This window comes from Cetorhinus maximus, chromosome 15, assembly GCF_964194155.1.
Source record: "Cetorhinus maximus chromosome 15, sCetMax3.hap1.1, whole genome shotgun sequence".
Taxonomy (NCBI): Eukaryota; Metazoa; Chordata; class Chondrichthyes; order Lamniformes; family Cetorhinidae; genus Cetorhinus; species Cetorhinus maximus.
Window position 1 is genome coordinate 108069137 of NC_135893.1, and position 22264 is coordinate 108091400.

Genomic DNA, 22264 nt, shown 5'->3' on the forward strand with positions numbered 1-22264 from the left:
TAAATTGCAACAACTTGCCACCATTTCTAACAGCCCCTTCCAAGCCTGTGACTGTCCCCCCACGAATATAGATGGGTATTTGGTCTCTCAGGGAATTAAGGGATCTGGGGAAAGGACAGAAAAGTGGAGCTGAAGACCAAGATCAGCATGATCGTGTTAAATGGCGGGGCAGGCTCGACAGACCATATTGTCCACTCCTGCTCCTCTTTCTTGTACCCCTTGTTGCACTTGAGAAGGTGGCGGGCTTTCTTCTTGAGCCTCTGCAGTCCGTGTAGTGAAGGTGCTCCCACAATTCTGAGAGGTGGAGAGATCCAGACTTTGACTCAGTGATAATTAAACAATGGCAGTATATACCCAAAGTGGGGTGCTGTGCGGTTTGGAGAGGAACTTGGCGATGTCCAGAAGGACAGGGCAGGAGGTTTGTGGGTCATAAGAACGGAAGAAATAGGAGTAGGCCATTCGGCCCCTCAGGCCTGCTCCGCCATTCAGCTAGATAATGGCTGATCTTCTACCTCATTGCCATTTTCCTGCACTATCTCCATATCTTTTGATATCTTTACTCTCTAGTAATCTATTGATCTGTTTCTTGAATATACTCAATAGCTGAGCGTCCACAGCTGCCTGGGATAGAAAACTCCAAAGATTCACCACCCTGTGAGTGAAGACATTTCCCCTCATCTCAGAACTTAAAAGCCTACCCATTAATCTGAGACTGTGTCCCCTGGCTCTAGACACCCCAGCCAGGAGAAGCATCCTTCACGCCTCTACCCTGTCGAGCCCTGTAAGACTTTTGTATGCTTCATTGAGATCATCTCTCATTCTTTTAAACTGTAGAGAATACAGGCCCAGTCTCCTCAATCTCTCCTCGTTGGATAATTCCATCATCATCTCCAAGTTCCTCTCCAAACCACACAACGTCCCAATTTGGACATATATTGCCATTGTTTAATTATCACTGAGTCTGAGTCTGGATCTCTCTCCCTAACAGAATTGTGGGAACACCTTCACTACACAGACTGCAGAGGCTCAAGAATAAAGCCTACTACCTTCTCAAGTGCAACAAGGATACACAAGAAATAGGAGCAGGGGTGGACAATATCGTCCATCGAGCCTGCTCCGCCATTTAATACGATCATGGCTGATCTTGGTCTTCAGCTCCACTTTCCTGCCCATTCCCCATATCCCTTGATTCCCTGAGAGACCAAAAATCTGCCTATCCCAGCCTTAAATATATTCAACGATGGAGCATCCACAGCCCTCTGGGGCAGAGAATTCCAAAAATACACAATCCCATGAGTGAAGAAATTTCTCCTCATCTCAGTCCTAAATGATCGGCCCCCGACCCTGAGACTGTGCCCCCATGTTTTAGATTCCCTAACCAGTGGAAAAAATCTCTCAGAATCTACCCTGTCATGCCACTTCAGAATCTAGTACGCTTCAATGATTTCGCCTCGCATTCTTCTAAATTCCAGAGAAAATGGACCTAACTTGTTCAGCCTCTCATCACAGGACACCCTCCCTCTCATCCCAGGGACCAATTTAATGGGACTTCGCCATTCCACCTCCAATGCAAGTATATCCTTTCTTAAATGCGGAGACCAAAACTGCACACAGTATTCCAGATGCGGCCTCACCAAAATCCTGCACAGTTGTAGCAGGACTTCTTTATCCCAATACTCCAATCCCCTTGCAATAAAGGCCAACATGCTATTTGCCTTCCTAATTGTTTGCTGTACCTGCACGCTAACTCTGCTTTCCTCGTGCATGCACACTCAAGTCTCTTTGAACATCAACACTTATAAGTTTCACACCTTTTAAAAAATATTCAGCTTTTCTATTCTTTCAATTAAAGGGAATAACTTCACAGTTCCCCACATTATACTCGTTCTGCCATCTTGCTGCCCACTCTCTTAATCTGCCTCTATCTGTTTTAAAATTAGGGGTCGCCCTTTTAGGACAGAGATGAGGAGAAATTTTTTTCTCTCAGAGGGTTGTGCGACTTTGGAACTCTCTTCCTCAGAAGGTGGCGGAGACGGGGTCACTGAATATTTTTAAGGCAGAGTTAGATAGATTCTTGTTAGGCAAAGGAATCAAAGGTTATCAGGGGTAAATGGGAATGTGGAATTCGAAACACAAACAGATCAGCCATGTACTTTTGAATGGTGAAGGGGCCGAATGGCCTGCTTCTGCTCCTATTCCGTATGTTTCTATCTCTTCGCAGCCTCCCTGTATCCACCCCATAGCTTATCTTTCCACCTAGCTTGGTATCATCAACAAAGTTTGATACATTACTCTCTGTCTATTCATCTCTGTCATTAATATAGATTGTAAATAGCTGAGGTCCCAGCATTGACCCTTGTGGTACTCTACCATTCATTACCAGCCAACTCGAAAATGTAAATGGCCGCTCCTGCAGTACTTTCAAAACACAAATTGTGGGGAGCAGAGTTCCATCCATGTCCAAAATTGGGTGGAATATGATTCTCAGATAGACAGTATAACTGAGTGAAGTTTGGCATTCTGTGATTACTGTTCTAAGGTCACTAATTACATCCTGAAGTTAGGGCTACTAGAAATACTGCAAATACTGAACTTAATCGAATTGGCAAAGATCTATTAATTGCCAAAACTAGCATTATCATTTCTAATAGTAAACCTGTTGGGTTATGCAAATTATAACAATAGATAAATATATTCACAATATAGTAGGGTCAATAAACAAATCAAGGGAAACTTCTTTATTCAGAAATAGGAAGAATATTTTAAAGATATGACTGCATAGATAAAGAGAATGCAGTAATTATAGTGTGTGGATTCTCAGAAAGCATTTTATTAGTTTGTTGGCACAAGAGGCTTGTAAAAATGGAACTGTCTGGTATGAGAGGATGTGCATCAGCATGAATAGAAGCTTGGTTGCTTGATATAACAGCAAGGATAGTTCTAGCTCTAGTCCTCTGATACATGATTAAAATAGACAGTGATTTACCTATGAGTGTACCATACACCTTCAATTTTAACCTGTGCTTCTGAACAAGTACTGAGAATGAAGCCAATAAGGTTCTTAGTTAAATAGTTCAAGATCTCATATAATAGTTTTCAAACAATGTCCATAAAAGTGAGGAACAGGATCTCAAAATTTGTTGACACAAAGTAGGTGGTTTGGCAAAATTGAGGGGGAGTGTAAAAACTTTCAGGAAGACTTAGAATAGCAGAACGGGCTGAAGGGTGGCAAAAGCAATTTTAATGTGAATATTTTTTAAGAAGAGCCAAGGATTGAGTTATATAAATCAATGGAAAGATGCTGAAGAATGTGGATAAATCAAAGGATTTTCTCAAGGGCAATTAAGGATGGCAATAAGTGCCAGCCATGCCAGCAGCACCCACATGCCAGGAACAAATAAGAAAAGATGGATAAAACTATTTCATAAAAGCCAGCAGCATTTTTAATTTTATGAATGGAGGCAGAAAGTGCAAAAGAGGAAAAAGTAATGATAAATTTGTATATAGCATTAAGTAGGCCTCACTTTGCATAGAATTTTGGTCACCATGATAAAGCAGCAGAGAGTACACAGCATAAATTCACAAGGACAATGCCAGGGATGGGGAAAGTATGAGGGGAAACTTGAAATCCTGGGACTGTTTCCCTTTGGAGGATAGAAGAGAAGGTTCAATAGAAGGTCAGGGGCTGAGAGTTCTGCAGGCAAGCCACCTGTTTCGCCAAAGCCTGTCCACCATCTACAAGGCACCAGCCAGGAGTGTGATGGAATACTTCTCACTGGCCTGGATGAGTGCAGCTCCCACAATCTTCAAGAAGCTCGACACCATCCAGGACAAAGCAGCCCATTTGATTGGCACCTGAGCCACCACCTTTAACATTCACTTCCTCCACCACCAATACACATTGGTCACAGTGTGTACCATCTACAAGATACATGGGGAGAAGGTGGCATATTGGTAATGTCACTGGACTAGTAATCCAGAGACCCAGGCTAATGCCCTGGGGACATGGATTCAAATCCCACCACGGCAGCTGGTGAAGTATGAATTCAGTTAATAAATCTGGAATTACAATGCTAGTAATGGTGACCATGAAACTATTATCAGCTGTTGTAAAAACCCATCTGGCCTAGCCTACATATGACTCCTCTAAAATGACTTAGCAAGGTCAGTTCAAGGGCAATTAGGGGTGGCCCTGATCCCATGAGGGAAAAGAAGCAACTCACCAAGGCTTCTTTGACAGAACCTTCCTAACCTGGAACATTACAACTAGCAAGTTTCCCTCCAAATCACACAACGCTCTCTCTAGGAAATAGATTGTTGTTTGTTCACTGGGTCAAAATCCTGGAACTCTCTCTCTAACAGCACTGTGGATGTATCTACACCACATGGACTGCAGTGGTGTACCACCTTCTCAAGAGTGGGATGGGCCTTGACAGCGATGCTCACATCCCACGAATGAATAGTTCTTAAAATGAAATAAATAGAAAGAACAGGGAAAGATTATTTCTTCTGAGAGAAAAATCAATTGAAGTTTGATGAGAATAGCTAGGATAAATTTCTTCACACAGAAGGTTGTAGGAACATAGAATGGTTTGCTCCAGGGAATCGTTGAGGTAGATCATATTTCATCTTTTAAGGTATCAAAGCAAGATATAAAGGCAGTCCTCGGACTTACAACACAGTTGATTCATGAAAACCATGTCTTAGTCGAAACATCATAACTCGGAACCAATTTTCCCATAAGGACAATGTTATAAATGGGGGATTGGTTCCTTAACCAAGGCCCGATACCCTGGCTGGAATTTTCCGCCTCTGTTGGCATTGAGCCTCATGGCGGGTGTGAGCGGACAATATGGTGAGAAGGCCAAAAATCGGTTTCACGCTGTCGTGAAACCAGCTTGTGATTTTCCGCTCTGCCCATCAATGGCAGGCTGTGTTTCCCGCTGCTGGACGTCCAGAGTGTCATTTTAATGCATTTGTATTTCATTGGAAGCCCTGCTCGCCGGAATCATCCCCCCACACTGGATCATCCGGGCATATCACAACTCTACATAAGTGACGTGCACCTGGCAAGCTACATTTCGCTTGGGACTTCGAGGTTTGTTTGCCTACCTTTCTTCGGGAAGCACTCGCGGGCATCAGCACCAGGCTTTGCAGACAGCAGACTCACTTTTAGGGGGCCTCATAAGCAGGTCTCTACTCACCAGACCAGCTGTAAGGCGGTGGTGGCTTTTCAACGTCTGCAAGGTAAGGCTTGCTTGAGGAATGGGAAGAAATGGCTTCAGGCAAGGGAAGAAGCTGCAGGGTGAGGGATGTACTGGGGAAGGGGGTTATCCGAGGGCGCATGTCGAGTTTCACGAGTATGATTATCGTCAGCAAGGCACACTGCTATAAACCCTCTCTCAGGTCATGACAGTTCTGATGGTGTAGCTCTCCAGAATCCCTTTTCAACTAAGCAGCCAATAACACCCTGGTCCATTTCTGGTAAAACACCCAGCTCTTTAGCATCTCTGAGCTATTCACACAGCCTTCTGAGTTTTAGAAGTTTTTAGCCTGCTCATACAGTACCTCCATGAGATCCCTCATCTGTGTGTTGATCATCTTCTGCCTCCAGTTCTCCTTTGTCTGCCAACTACATGACTTTCATATGCTAACTTCCTTTCTGTTGGTATTGCTTCCAAGTCACACGAATCAGTATTTCTTATTTTCCAAGAAAATAGTAATTGATCCCTTTACAATTGATGTAAACCCTTAAGTCCTTTTCAAACATTCTTAAAAACAATTATAAATTCCACAGAAATTACAAATTTTCCTTACTGTACTGCTTCCAGGTCAAAGATTGTCACAATTTTGTTTTTTAAAAACTAAATGCAGTGGTTCATGGAAAATTCACCTTTTAGCGGCGTGTCTTAATATACCCAGCAGCATAAGCCATCCTTGTAACTGATTGCTTAGTTGTTACAGAATAGCTACTGGTAAATAAATCTTCTAAGAATTTTATGCCAATGTTCAACCAACTAATCTAACTGTTTTACCCACAATTAAGTTTTATACTTCCCAAAAAATAATTCTTCCTCTTTGATTTTTAGTTCACTTTTATTGTATTTAATGCACTATTCAGCAATGGAATGAAACACTGATTCCAAATTATTGAAGGGAATATTCGATTGCGAATAATTTGAGACAAGGGGCTAAATTTTCTCTGGGTGCTGAGGTACATTTCGATGCACAAATAGTCACAGTTAGGGCGGAATCGTCCCAGATTTCCATTAAGCGCAGTAGCAGGCGGGCAAAGTGACATTTTATTCACTGGCCGCAATGGCAGCTTTTCACTCCGTATCGTCCCAAACCCGCCATATTAATCATACATTCCCGGGAAACATGTCGCTTCCATGGCGGGCGGGCTGTCATTCGCTCACCACGCCATCATCTTGCTGCTTCTGCGCGTTGGGCGCCACATTTAAAGTCCAGTTGTGTGCACACCTCTCAGTGCTTCCAGCCCACGACTGCTGCACAGAAGACATGGCCCTGAAAGGCAAGAAGACTGCAGCTCCCAGGTTCAGTGATTCGTCCTTCAAGTGCCTTTTGGACAAAGTGGAGGCTTGCCATGTTGCCCGCTACCCCGCTGCAGGATGGGCAGCAACCTCACTAATCCAGCTTGGGAGGCGGTGGCAATGGTGGTCAGGACCAACGCCCTTCAAAATGGACAGCCACCCAGTGCTGAAAGAGGATGAATGATCTCCTCTGTTCCACCAGGGTAAGTCACTCTTCTCATCACTCTCAATTCACATACAAACCCATCACACATCCACAGGGCCCTCACTCACTGCCGGTTCAAGGTATATCACCACTGTCATGAAAATATATGAATTTTCATAATACTATTGTAATTTATTGTAAAGGTAGGTTAATAGTGGGGTTTGGATTAGTTTCTGTGTATAGTTTGTGGGTTTTAATTGAATTGCAAACAACTAGTCTGGGTGGCTTTGATGTATCAGAAGGGAAACTAGGTTTGAAATGCTAAATATGTAAACGTGGTTGAAGTTTTAGAATGGGAGATGTGAAGAACATTTGCATTTTTAGATAAACCCGAGTAATGCATTTCAAAGAGATGGTAAGATGTTACACCTAGCCAACAGATGCTAAGCCAAACAGTGTGTTTATTTTCCCCAAAGATTACTGATAATATGAGTACTATGAAAGATTTATATAATGGAAAAAGTAAAGTTGCAAAGACATCTTGGAACAATGGGATTTACATTAAAAAGGGAGAAACATGCATAAAGGAGATGAGGTTATGTGTAAGGAAGAAGTCATTCTAACATCCAACAAGTGTGAAAAGCCTCCAGCCTCTATGTACCAAGCTGCTGTCTCCAGGAACTGAAGCTAAGAGAATTCATTTTAAATATCACTATTCAAGGTATTGTGTGTTTACCTGGGTCGGTTGAAATCTATTTTGTTTTACCGTAACAAATGTAACTGGGAGCTAGATTAATTAGGGGATGTAGGAGTTATCATAGTAGTAATTTGTAGAGCTTTGAATGCGCTTAGGATCATTTCTTACATTAATAAATATTTAATTTAGTTTAGTAAAAAAACCTCTAAGACTCAGTGGACTTATTCTACTGAATTAAATGCACGCATTTCAAAATAAAAATACAAATTGCAAAACAGTTGTGGCAGCTGTTTCAAGCTTCCCCCTGGGATTTGAGCAGCTCAGCATTTATCACCTGCTGTGCCATAACGCCATTCACTCTCTCACAAACACCTTCATTGTCCTCATCATCAAGGGACTACTCACCACCCATACATGCCAGGCATACTTATCATCTGGCCTGGCAGGCTTTCTGCTTACACTCTCTCCAACTCTATTCATGCAGGACAAGCTGGCACATTACAACGGGGAGAGGTTGCAGACCAGTGGAGGAATGCCTGAAATCAAGGTCCTCATGGACTTTGAAAACAGAGCCATCCAGCTAGACGGCGAGGATCTGGACCGGTCCTGTGCAGACGGTGAGGTTGGCGATGCTCTACCAAGTGAGGATCCAGCAGTGCAACACCCATCAGACCATGCTGTGAGTGATGTGTCCTGTTTCACAGGCCACTGCCGTGCACTAATTATCTCCCCTTGCTTCCACAGGCACATCTGGGAAACAGCCGATGGAATCCATGACCCAGGGCCTCCAATCAAGCCCCAAAGAAACCTCTGAAGAGGAATCTGAAGGCACCCTCCTTGAAGTCCTGTCACAGCGCTCACCCACACCAGCGCAGAGACACACACCTTGATGGGTTCTAGCTCTAGAATAGCCTCGGGATCACAACCTGGTGAGCACCCTGCACTATCTGATCTGCAGCAGGCAGCAGCAGGGACTTCCAGGTGTCCAGAACTCAGAGGACTGCTGGAGGCTAAAAATTTACTGAGTCTGAGTCAGATGACGAGCCTCTGGACTCGATCATGTCACAGTTGCTGGAGCTGCAAAGGTGAGCTCAGGAACACCAGCAAGGGATGTCCGCTACACTCTTCAGATTGCAAGGCACGATGGAGGAGTCTGTCCACCTTCACTCTGAGGTGGTAGCGCCGGCATTGCCAACGCACCAAGGCCAACACTGGTGGGATGGCAGCCGCCATGGAGACCTTGGTCCAGGACGTCACTCTTGCACTGCTGCGTGGGCTGAATTCCATCACTGATGCCATAGTTGGCCTCCAACAGTGTGTACACGAGAGGGGTACGGGACAGCTCGATCTCACTCCAGCTACCCCTTCTCAAGGATTCAGTCTGGATCTCTTGGGCACCCATAGGATGCTGGATCAGCAGGTATCCCCTCTGGGCCATCCATCCTGATGACGCCGGGAGTGTCCGGCCCATCCAAATCGCCTCTTCCTGTGACCTCAGCAGCTCCAGCTCCACAGACCGAGGAGGGTGCCACTGCCACACAGCAAGATCCAGAAAGCAGGCCGGGGCCCTCCAGGTCTTGGCCTTCCAGAGGACACTCACCAAGGTCATCACAGACAGGGCGTTGCAATCAGCAGACTGCCTTTACCTCTGTTGTAGATGGCCAGGGAGCACCAAGACGTAGCGGCAGGGTTAGGAAAGTTAAGAAGATGTAGTTGCGCACCCTGAGCATGGGTGTTAATCACTTGTACGTCATGTTCACAATTGTCAATAAACTCCCAAGAATGTCTCCCTGCCTTTGGCTCCTTGTTCTGATGAGCAGTCTTCATGTCACTCAGATGTGAAACCTTTCTGCACAAGATAAAGGCAGGTGTCTCAGTCCAGGGTCTCTTCCCTATGCTTTGTGTAGCCTTCAGACTAAAGTGATGAACTGGCCTCACACTCCCTGGACACATTACTGATGCCGGATCCTGGTTGGTGCTTGTCATTGCTGCCAGAATGTTGTGGACAGGCATCACAGAGTACTGTCATTCTCTATGTGCTCTCAGCAACTTTAAGGTGGGGCTGGCCCCCATCTCTTCAGCATCTGTGACCAGTGGCGCTGTGCTCCAGCTCCTGAAGGGCTCAGGTGCTGAAGGCGGACAAAGGATTAGATGCTTTTAAAGTTTCATGGCTGTATCTCTATGGTATGATCCTGACCACAGAATGCAAACGAGCTGCCCCTCAGCCTGACAGGGTTTTATTTGGGTACAGGAAGCCTTTCAAGTGGGGGGAAGCAAAACAGAATGCAGTGGTAGCAGGGGATAGTATAATGAGGGGGATTGACACTATTCCCTGCAGCAAAGAGCAAGAATCCAGACGGCTATGCTGCCTGCCCAGTGCCAGGGTTTGGGACATCTGCTTAGGGCTGGAGAGAAACTTGCAGTGGGAGGGGGACAATCCAGTTGTCATGGTCCATGTAGGTACCAATGACATAGGTAGAACTAGGAAAGAGGTTCTGCAAAGTCAGTATGAGGAGCTAGATACCAAATTAAAAAACAGAGCCTCAAAGGTAATAATTTTTGGATTATTACCTGAGCCACGTGCAAATTGGCACAGGGCAAATAAGATCAGAGAGATGAATGCGTGGCTCAGAGACTGGTATGGGAGAAGTGGGTTCCAGTTTGTGGGGCACTAGCATCAGTACTGGGGAAAGTGGGGGCTGTACTTTTGGGATGGTTTACACCTGAATCGTGCTGGGGCAAGTGTCCTCGCAAATCGCATAACTAGGGAAGTAGAGAGGGCTTTATTCTAAACAAGAGGGGTGAGGGATCAAGCTTGGGTAGAGGTAGCAATTCAAAGTGTAGAGTCAAGACAGGAGAGCAAAATAATAATATGAGAAATGAGAGTCAGAGAATGGCAGGAAGGGACAGAGGGAAAAAAACCTAAGAATACATCAACAGTCAAGACTAGATGTTACAAAGGTAACAAAAAGACAAAACTGAAGGCTCTCTATCTGAAAGCACGTAGCATTCATAACAAAGTAAATCAATTAATGGCCCATATTGAAGTAAATAAATACAATCCGATAGCTATTACGGAGACGTGGCTGCAGGACAACAATGATTGGGTCCTTAATATTGAGGGGTACATGATATTCAAGAAGAATAGGAAGCTAGGTAAATGTGGAGGGGTAGCACTGTTAATCAAAGAGGGCTTTGGTGCAATAGTTAGAGATGACCTTGGTTCAGGAGATCAGGATGTAGAATCGGTTTGGGTGGAGATGTGGAATAGTAGGGCAACAAAGTAATTAGTGGGAGTAGTCTACAGGCCCCCTAACAGTAGCCACAGTGTAGGACAAAGTATTCAAGAGAATATATTGTGTACTTGTGATAAAGGGATGGCAATAATCATGGGTGATTTTAATCTACACACAGACTAGAAAAATCAGATTGGCAGTAGTAGCCTGGATGAGTTCTTGCAATGCTTTTGAGATAGTTTCTGAGAGCAGCATGTTCTGGAACAAGCCAGAGAGCAGGATATACTAGACTTGGTATTGTGTAATGTGACAGGATTAATTAATGACCTCAGACTAAAAGCACCCCTAGGTAGCAGTGACCACAATATGATTGAATTTTACATCTAGTTTGAAAGGGAGAAAAGTGGGTCTGAGACTCAAATAAACTTAAATAAGGGCAACTATGTGGGGATGAAAGCTGAGCTAGCTTGAAGTGAACTGGGAAACTAGGCTCGAGGATAGATCAATAGAGAAGCAGTGGCAAACATTTAAGGGGATATTTCAGAGTATTCAGAATAAGTACATTCCTATTACAAAGAAAAATTCTAAGGAGAGGACCCAGCTTCCGTGGTTAACTAAAGAAGTTAAGGAAAGCATCAGATTTAAGGAAAAAGCATACAACTCCGCAAAGATGAGTAGCAGGACAGATGATTGGACAGAATCTAAAGAACGGCAGAGAATGACTAAAAGGTTAATCAGGAGAAAGAAAATAGAGTATGAGAGGAAGCTAGCGAGAAATGTAAAAATGGATAACAAGAGTTTTGACAGCAATTTAAAAAGGAAAAGAGTAAGTAAAGTGAGTGTTGGTCCTCTAGAGAGTGACAGTGAGGAGTTAATAGTAGATAATAAGGAAATGGCGGAAGAAATAAAAATATTTATTTTGCTTCTGTGTTCACTATAGAGGATACAAAAAACATTCCAGTAATAGCTGTAAATCAGGAGGTGAAAGGGAGAGAGGAACTTGGTGAAATTGAAATCACCAGGGAAATAGTACTGAGCAAACTGATGGAGCCGCGGGCTGGCAAGTCTCTGGGTCCCGATGGATTACATCCTAGGGTCTTAAAAGAGATGGCTAATGAGGTAGTAGATGCGCTGGTGTTAATTTTCCAAAATTCGCCAGATCCTGGAAAGGTTCCATCAGACTGGAAAGTAGCAAATATAACCCCTTTATTCAAGAAGGGATGGAGGCAGAAAACAGAAAGTATAGGACAGTTAGCTTGACGTCTGTCGTAGAGAAGTTGTTAGAATTGATGATTAAGGAGGTTATAGCTGGGCACTTAGAAGAGCTCAAGGCAATCGGAAAGAGTCAGCATGTTTTTGTGAAAGGAAAAGCATGTTTAACCAATTTATTGAAGTTTTCTGAAGGAGTAACATGCACTTTGGATAAAGGGGAGCTTGATTGGCAAGATGTGATGAATGGAGTCCCACAGGGGTCTGTGCTGTGGCCGCAACTTTTTATGATTTACATCAATGACTTAGATGAGGGGAGTGAAGACATGGTAGCTAAATTTGCAGCTGACACAAAGATAGAGTAGGAAAGTATGTTGTGAAGAGGCGATGAGGAGGTTGCAGATGGATATAGATAGGTTGAATGAGTGCGCAAAGATCTGGCAAATGGAGTTTAATATAGGAAAATGTGAAGTTGTTCACTATGGCAGGAAAAACAAAAAAAACAGTATTACTTGAATGAAGAATGGCTGCATAATTCTGAGGTGCAGAGGGATCTAGGTGTTCTAATACATGAGTTACAAAAAAGTTAGTATGCAGGTACAGCAAGTAATTAAAAAGGCTAATGGAATGCTATCCTTTATTACAAGAGGGATTGAACATAAAAGTAAGGACGTTATGGCTTCAGTCATACAGGGCATTGGTGAGACTGCACCTCAAATACTGTGTGCAGTTTTGGTCTCCTTATTTAAGGAAGAATGTAAATGCATTGGAGGCAGTTCAAAGGAGGTTTACTAGATTGATACCTGGAATGAATGGGTTGTCTTATGGGGAAAGTTTGGACAGGCTGGGCTTGTTTCCACTGGAGTTTAGAAGTGTGAGGGGTGATAAGATTGAAGTATACAGGATCCTGAATGGCCTTGACAAGGTGGACGTGGAAAGGATGTGGCCATTCTTAAGGCTTAGCTGAGTTTCAAGTGCTAATTAAATTAGCACAGTAGGTGTTCCATTCATCTTGGAATGAATTATAATTGCAATATCTTGTAATAACAGATTGTCCTAGATGTGGTTTTGGGTTTGTTGACACAATTCAATAGGATTACAAGTTTTTTTTCATATGGCAGAATGCATTATTTTCTCAGTGATACAGAGGCTTTAATTAGATGGTTAGAAGTTTGTTTTTTTCCCCTATGAATGTAAAATATTTTCATTGATACTACATAGGATCTGAGCACTGTACATTGTGCATTCTGGATGAGTGGCTCAGGATGATACATGGAGGTCATAGAGATGGTATGGGGTGATCTGAGGAGGAATGGAAGATACATGGGGGCATAGAGATTGCATGGAGGACACATGGGAGCATAGAGATGGCACGAGAGATCTGAGAGGACATGGGCTGGCCTTTAGGGGGCCTTTAAACACTGTTCGGAGCTGGGATACTTTGTAGGAGAACCGAGGTGGGCCTTCTAACCTGCCTGCCTCCACACCCACACCTCAACTCACAAACTGCACTTTGACTTGACCCTAGTGTTAAAGACAAAAATGGCATGTGAAGTCAAACTTGGGTCAGGTGTATAGTTTGCGAGCCACAAACATGCGCAGGTCAGATTTTTCCGAGCCCAGAGGACGATTCGGCCCAAGGGCTTTAATATAAAAAAACTTGTATCAAAATTACTGAAAGGTAATTAATTTTAAGGCTTATATTCATTGTAGTTTTGCAGTAGCCGACATCTGTGTCTATTTGCTTTGTGGCTGGCAGGTGTTGGTGTAGGGCATAGGGAAATGTCAATACAGCACTTGTTTTAAATTTGACATTGAGTAGAGAGCAACCAGAGATAAAAAGAAACTTCTTTACTTAGAGTTATGAGGCTGTGAAATTACCTTCTGAGGTTGGTGGTTAAGGCAGTAACTGACAATATTCAAGATTTGTTTGGTTAGGTATCACAGAATCACAGTGCAGAAGAGGCCCTTCAGCCCATCGAGTCTGCACCAACACATGAGAAACACTTGACCTACCTACCTAATCCCATTTACCAGCGCTTGGCCCATAGCCTTGAATGTTATGACGTGCCAAGTGCTCATCCAGGTACTTTTTAAAGGATGTGAGGCAACCCGCCTCCACCACCCTCCCAGGCAGTGCATTCCAGACCATCACCACTCTCTGGGTAAAAAAGTTTTTCCTCACATCCCCCCTAAACCTCCTGCCCCTCACCTTGAACTTGTGTTCCCTTATGACTGAACCTTCAACTAAGGGGAACAGCTGCTCCCTATCCACCCTGTCAATGCCCCTCATAATCTTGTACACCTCCATCAGGTCGCCTCTCAGTCTTCCCTGCTCCAATGAAAACAACCCAAGTCTATCCAACCTCTCTTCATAACTTAAATGTTTCATCCCAGGCAACATCCTGGTGGATCTCCTCTGCACCCCCTCCAGTGCAATCACATCCTTCCTATAATGTGGCGACCAGAACTGCACATAGTACTCCAGCTGTGGCCTCACCAAGGTTCTATACAACTCCAACATGACCTCCCTACTTTTGTAATTTATGCCTTGATTGATAAAGGTAAGTGTCCCATATGCCTTTCTCACCACTCCACTAACATGCCCCTCTGCCTTCAGAGACCTATGGACACGCATGCCAGGGTCCCTTTGTTCCTCAGAACTTCCTAGTTCCATGCCGTTCATTGAATACTTATTTGTCAAATTACTCCTTCCAAAGTGTATCACCTCACACTTCTCAGGATTAAATTCCATCTGCCACTTATCTGCCCATTTGACCATCCCATCTATATCTTCCTGTAGCCCAATGCACTCAACCTCACTGTTAACCACCTGGCCAATCTTTGTGTCATCCGCAAACTTACTAACCCTACCCCCCACATAGTCATCTATGTTGTTTATATAAATGACGAATAATAGGGGACCCAGCACAGATCCCTGTGGTACGCCACTGGACACTGGCTGCCAGTCACTAAAGCATCCTTCTGTCATCACCCTCTGTCTCCTACAACTAGGCCAATTTTGAATCCACCTTATCAAATTACCCTGTATCCCATGTGCATTTGCCTTCTTTATAAGTCTCCCATGTGGGACCTTGTCAAAGGCTTTGCTGAAATCCATATAAACTACACCAACTGCACTAACCCTCATCTACACACCTGGTCACCTCCTCAAAAAATTCAATCAAATTTGTTAGGCATGACCTCCCTCTGACAAAGCCATGCTGACTATCTCTGATCAAACCTTGCCTCTCCAAGTGGAGTGCCGGCTTTTGTTCCCATTCTGAGCCCCGGCAACTAATTATCTTTCACCGTGTGTGCTGCATCAGTCCCATGTACCCCTGCCTGCTAAATCATGCTATCTATCCCTACCACTTTGCTGCATATCACTGGCTTAATGGAACATAAATACATCAGTAATACTGAAGGAAATAGAGACAAAGTAGAACAATAATTGCACAGTGATCACAAGAAGAAAATTGTGTGAGCACCATGTAGAGAGAAAGCGTAAGTAAATATAGACAAGGTTGGGGAGGGGAATGCAAAGAATGAAGGCTTGGGAATGAAGCAGAGAGAGTTATTTTGTAAAAACAAGCATAGTCTAGTTGCCAACATCTAATTCCAATTTTTCCAATGATAATTTAAAATGAGTGTCTAAGGTAGTTTCTGGTTTTGGCATTAAAAAGTTACACTAATTATTTGCCTCAGGTGTTTGGATAATGCCAAAACTTTAATTTTCTCTACAGTTGTTTCATTCTTGTATATGATTCATGCAGCAATTAATTTGAAATGTTGGCCATGAGGAATAGGACAATATACGCAGAGATTATTAATTTATACTCCAATGGATTTCCAACGGCATTAGTCAGATTAATGCAATCCTTAATTGTCCTTGCTACTGTCTAAAATTTCTATTCTATCCATATTAAAAGCTTTGTTCATACTTTATCTGTTAGATAAAATTTGGACAGTAAACATTTTTCTTTCTTGTCAAAGTAATTGATTATTTACACTTTTCTTGAAACCGAAACAGGAATTTTAAAGATTTCCTTTACCAAGTATTGCATGATGGGAAATCAGAATGTTCAAAATGATTCAATTCTTTCAAGTTATTACATTCTCATGAAAGTTTTAAACTTTTGGGACTCATAAACTAATTCATTAAATAAAATGGCCCTTTGCTCTGCTGAACTTTGCAAAGCTCATTGCTGTCAGCTACAAACTGTTGGCTTACGCAACGTCCTGGGGGACAAAAAGATAACGCTGTATGACGAGCGTTCTTGTCCTAAGCTTGAAACAATATCACCATGTCCAAGTTCGGCCATCTGAGGTAATTGGGCCATGTGCCTTACCATTATTATCAATTTGCTGGAGGCATGGGGGGTGGGAGGTAGAAAGGGACAGAATTACTGCTATTTGATTCGGTGAAGAGATTGCATGGTCTGACATAAGAACTTGGAGCTGAGTGAGCTGGTCAACAGCAGATTCTAGCTTTGCAAGAACTGATTCCTCTGGAGAATGTCCTACAGCTAGCTCCAAGAGCAGCAGAAAGAGGAGGATCGACATTGTGTTTAGTGAAGATTGTCCAAATATGATCAATGGGATGTTTGTCTCATTGAATTTGCATCGTGTTGAAATCCGGACACATTAGACTGTCTCCTACTCTAATTCATTCTTTCCCTGGATATAAAAACTTTTTTTCTATCTCCCATAATTATTCTTCTTTTCTTCTGTCAGACTTTTCAAACTCAAATTTGAAATAACTTAATCGCTACTTTTTGAATTAGCTCATTTCATCTTTGCTGGCGTCTGGTATTGTGACCTGTTGTCCTTCACCTAGAACTTTCAAAAGAAAATCTTAATGGAAAAAGGGCAGCTAGGAGTCAACCACATTGCTGTGGGTCTGGATTCACGTTTATGCCGGACCAGATAAGGGCGGCAGATTTCCTTCCCTAAAGGCCATCAGTGAGTCACATGGGTTTTTAACAAATATCAATAGGGGAGACGATGGCGTAGCGGTATTGTCACTGGATTAGGAATCCAGAGTCCCTGGATTTGAATCCTGCCACAGCAGATGGTGGAATTTGAATTCAATAAAAATCTGGAATTAAAATGACGACCATGAATTCATTGTTGTAAAAACAATAATGTTCAATAATGCCCTTTAGGGAAGGAAATCTGCAGTCCTTAGCTGGTCTGGCCTCTCCAGACCCACAACATGTGGTTGACTCTTAAAATGTCTTCTAAAATGGTCTAGCAAGCCACTCAGTTGTAACAAACCGCCAGAAAAAGGAATGAAACCGGATGAACCACCTGGCATCGATCGAGGCACTGTGAAACGACAACGGCAATCTCAGCCCTGTCAACCCTGCAAAGTCCTCCCTACTAACATCTGGGGGCTAGTCCCAAAACTGGGAGAGATGTCTCATGGAATCATACCTTGCTGATAATGTCCCAAACACCACCATCACCATCCCTGGGTATGTCTTGTACCACCGGCAGACAGGATCAGCAGAGGTGGCAGCACAGTGGTATAGATTTGGGAGGGAGTTGCCCTGGAGTCCTCAACATCGACTTTGGATCCCATGACATCTCATGGCATCAGATCAAACATGGGCAAGAAGATCTGCTGATTACCACGTACCACCCTCCCTCAGCTGATGAATCAGTGCTCCTCCATGTTGAGCATCACTGGGAGGAGGCACTGAGGATGGCAAAGGCGCAGAATGTATTCTGGGTGGGGGACTTCAATGTCCATCACCAAGAGTGGCTCGGTAGCACCACAACTGGCCGAGCTGGCCGAGTCCTAAATAACATAGCTGCTAGACTGGGTCTGCGGCAGGTGGTGAGCGAACCAACAAAAACATACTTGACCTCATCCTCACCAACCTGCCTATCGCAGGTGCATCTGTCCATGACAGTATCGGTAGGAGCGACCACCTCACAGTCCTTGTGGAGACGAAGTCCTGCCTTCACATTGAGGATACCCTCCATCGTGTTGTGTGGCATTACCACTGTGCTAAGTGGGTTAGATTTCAAACATATTTAGCAACTCAAGACTGAACATCCATGAGGCGCTGTACTTGAATTGTACTCGAACACAATCTGTAACCTCATGGCCCGGCATATCCCCCACTTTACCATTACCATCAAGCCAGGGGATCAACCCTGGTTCAATGAAGAGTGCAGGAGGGCATACCAGGAGCAGCACCAGGCATACTTAAAAATGAGGTGTCAACCTGGTGAAGCTATATCACAGGACTACTTGCATGCAAAATAGCATAAGCAGCAAGTGATAGGGCTAAGCAATTAAACAACCAATGGATCAGATCTAAGCTCTGCAGTCCTGCCATATCCAGTCATGAATGGCGGTGGACAATTAAACAACTCACTGGAGGAGGAGGCTCCACAAATATCCCCATCCTCAATGATGAAGGCGCCCTGCGCATCAGTACAAAAGATAAGGCTGAAGCATTTGCTACAATCTTCAGCCAGAAGAGCCGAGTGGACGATCCATCTTGGCCTCCTCCGGAGGTCCCCAGCATCACAGGTGCCAGTCTTCAGCCAATTCGATTCACTCTACATGATATCAAGAAACGGCTCAATGAACTGGATACTGCAAAGGCTATGGGCCCTGACAATATTCCAGCAATTGTACTGAAGACTTGTGCTCCAGAACTTGCCGTGCCCCTGGTCAAGCTGTCCCAATACAGTTACAACACTGGCATCTACCCGGCTATGTGGAAGATTGCCCAGGTATGTCCTGTACACAAAAAGCAGGACAAATCCAACCCAGCCAATTACTACCCCATTAGTCTACTCTCCATCATCAGTAAACTAACGGAAGGGGTCATCAACAGTGCTATCAAGTGGCACTTGCTTAGCAATAACCTGCTCACTGACACTCAGTTTGGGTTCCGCCAGGGCCACTCAGCTCCTGACCTCATTACAGCCAAACAGCTCAAACATGGAAAAAAGAGCTGAACTCCCGAGGTAAGGTGAGAGTGACTGCCCTTGACATCAAGGCCGCATTTGACCGAGTGTGGTATCAAAGAGCCCTAGCAAAACTGGAGTCAATGGGAATCAGGGGGAAAACTCTCTGCTGGTTGGATCATACCTATCACAAAGGAAGATGGTTGTGGTTATTAGAGGTCAGTCATCTCAGCTGCAGGACATCACCCCAGGAGTTCCTCAAGGTAGTGACCTTGGTCCAACCATCTTCAGCTGCTTCATCAATGACCTTCCTCCCATCATAAGGTCAGAAGTGGGGATGTTCGCTGATGGTTGCACAATGTTTAGCACCATTCACAACTCCTCAGATACTGAAGCAGTCTATGTCCAAATGCAGCAAGACCTTGACAATATCCAGGCTTGGGCTGACAAGTGGCAAGTAACATTCGCGCCTCACAAGTGCCAGGCAATGACCATCTCCAACAAGAGAGTATCCAACCATCGCCCCTTGATGTTCAATGGCATTACCATCACTGAATCCCCCACTATCAACATCCTTAGGGTTACCATTGACCAGAATCTGAACTTGACTAGCCATATAAATACTGTGGCTACAAGAGCAGGTCAGAGGCTAGGAATCCTGTGACAAGTAACTTACCTCCTGACTCCCCAAAGTCTGTCCACCATCTACAAGGCACAAATCAGGAATGTGATAGAATACTCCCCACTTGCCTGGATGAGTGGAGCTCCCACAGCACTCAAGAAGCTTGACACTGTCCAGGACAAAGCAACCTGCTTGATTGGCACCCCTTCCACAAACATTCACTCCCTCCACTACCGACGCACAGTGGCAGCAGTGTGTACCATCTACAAGATGCACTGCAGGAATTCACCAAGGCTCCTTTGACAGCACCTTCCAAACCCATGACCACTACCATCTAGAAGGACAAAGGCAGCAGTTAGATAGGAACACCACCACCTGGAAGTTCACTTCCAAGTCACTCACCACCCTGACATGGAAATATATCGCTGTTCCTTCACTGTCGCTGGGTCAAAATCCTGGAACTCCCTTCCTAACAGCACTGTGGGTGTATCTACACCACACGGACTGCAGCGGTTCAAGAAGGCAGCTCACCACCACCTTCTCAAGAGCAATTAGGGATGGGCAATAAATGCTGGCCCAGCCAGCGAAGCCCGCATCCCATGAATGAACTAAGAAAATAATAATTGTTTCATCTTCAACATTACTGAGAAATTTCAATTCCAGACTTATTAATTGAATTTTAATTTCACCAGCTGCTATGGGATTTGAATCCATGCGCCACCCCCCCCCCGAACATTAGCCTGGGCCTCTGTATTACTAGTGTATTGACATTACCACTACATCACCATCTCCCTACGCAGGTTTTATGAAATGTCTCACAAACATCAACGAGATAAATGGGTGGAGTTGAGATACAGTTTCACCATGGTCTCATTGAATAGTAGAAGAGCCTCAAGGTGCTGAATGGCACACAGGAACAAGAGTAAGCCAATCGTGGGATATTTTTCATCCACCTTTAAATCAATTTCAAATTGTGTCTGACTTTTAATTTAAATGCTAAAATAGGGCTGAAATAAGAATATTTATGAAAATGGGAATACAATATGTATGAATGCAATATAAAAAAAAAATACTGTAGATGCTGTAAATCTGAAATATCATAAGTCCTGGATCCAGAGGAAGAAGAAGGGGAGTTGGAGGTGTAAAAGTATAGGCCTGAGCTGTGATGTGCTTTTACAAAATATTTATAGCGCCACCCAACAGCTCCATGCTATTGTTTATAGACTGCCAACCTATCCCCCCAACCTTCTTCAACTAACCCATCAACATAGCCTGTTCTTCTTCTGGATCCAGGACTTATGATATAATAATAAAAAAAATCCTTTTCAAGATCATAGATTTAGAATGTCCATGCAAATATTCAGATGACATAATTGTACACAACCATTATTTAGCTTCTCCTTAAATGCATGACTGCTCCTTATGGTAATGAGTTCCATATTTTAAACACTCTTTGGGTAAAGAAGTTTCTCCTGGCTTTATTGGCAACTATGTTATATTTATGACCCTTTGTCTGGTCTTGCCCTCTTCTCTACCTCTGCCCTATCAAACGCTTTCACAGCTTTTAGGATCTCCCTCAGATCTCCTTTTCTAGAGAGAAGACGCCAACCTGCACTCTGTTGAGATACCATCCTAGTAAATTACTTTTGCACCTTCTTCAGTGCCTCTATTTCTGTTTTATAATATGAAGACCTGAAGTCTGGACAGTACCCCAAGCGTGGTCTAGTCAAGGTTCCATACAAGTTTAACGTATTTTCTCTGCTTTTCAATTTTATCTCTCTAGAAACGAATCCCAGTGCTCTGTTAGCTTTTTTTAATGACCTTATTCATCTGCTTCGCTACATTGTGATTTGTGTACATGTGCATCCAGATCTCCCTGATCCTAAAGCCCATTTAGACATTTATTTTTCAAAGAGTATATATGACCTCCTTATTCTTGTGATCCAATTTGTCTATATTCTTATTTATCTATATTGAATTTCATTTGCCAATTACATGCTCATTCTGCAAATTTATTAATGTCTTCCTTTTGGTCACAATCTTGCACTGTAATAACTACACCACCCTTTCCCAACCTTCCATTTTAGTAGATTTGGATTGGTGGTTTAAGAGTTTGGGAGTGGTAGCTAAGAGGAATGGAGTGTAGCTAAGGTATATGAATGCTGGGGAGAGTGTCTGTGTATTAGAATAATGAAGGAAGTTTTTCATTTGGGAGTGGCGTTGAGTGTTGGCTGTGATGGGAAGCTGGTGTTAGCGTGGGAACAGTAGGTGATGACAGTTGGGCGAATTGGGGGTGGATGGTGGACGTTTCAGCAATGGGATGGAAGTCCCTAGGGAGAAGGAACAGTGGGAAGGGTTACAGGGTATCAGTAAGAAAGGTACTATAGTTTAATTTGTGTAAACTGGCTTATTAGCTCTTTAAAGTATTTAATACATTTTTACCATGGTGCTAAATGCATGGTCCACTGTTAAATAATGGTGAACCAAATTCTGGCCTTCAGTCAAGAGTATAAAAACGGAAATGATTTTTTATATGTGCTTATGAGAAATAGCATCACTGGCAAGGTCAGCATTTATTGTCCAAAGCCCATTTGCCCTTGAGAAAGTGGTGGTGAACTGCCTTCTTGAACCGCTGCAGTTCTTGTGGTGTAGGGATGCTCAACAGAGAGGGAGTTCCAGAGCTCTGACCCAGTGATAATGAATGAATGGCGATAAATTTCCAAGTCAGGATGATGGGTGACTTGAAGTGAAACTTGCTTGTGCCTCCTGCTTTTGCTCTTCTGGATGGTAGAGGTTGTTGTGTTTGGGAGCTGTCGCAGGAGCATTGACGAGTTGTTGCATTGCATCTTGTAGATGGTATACACTGTT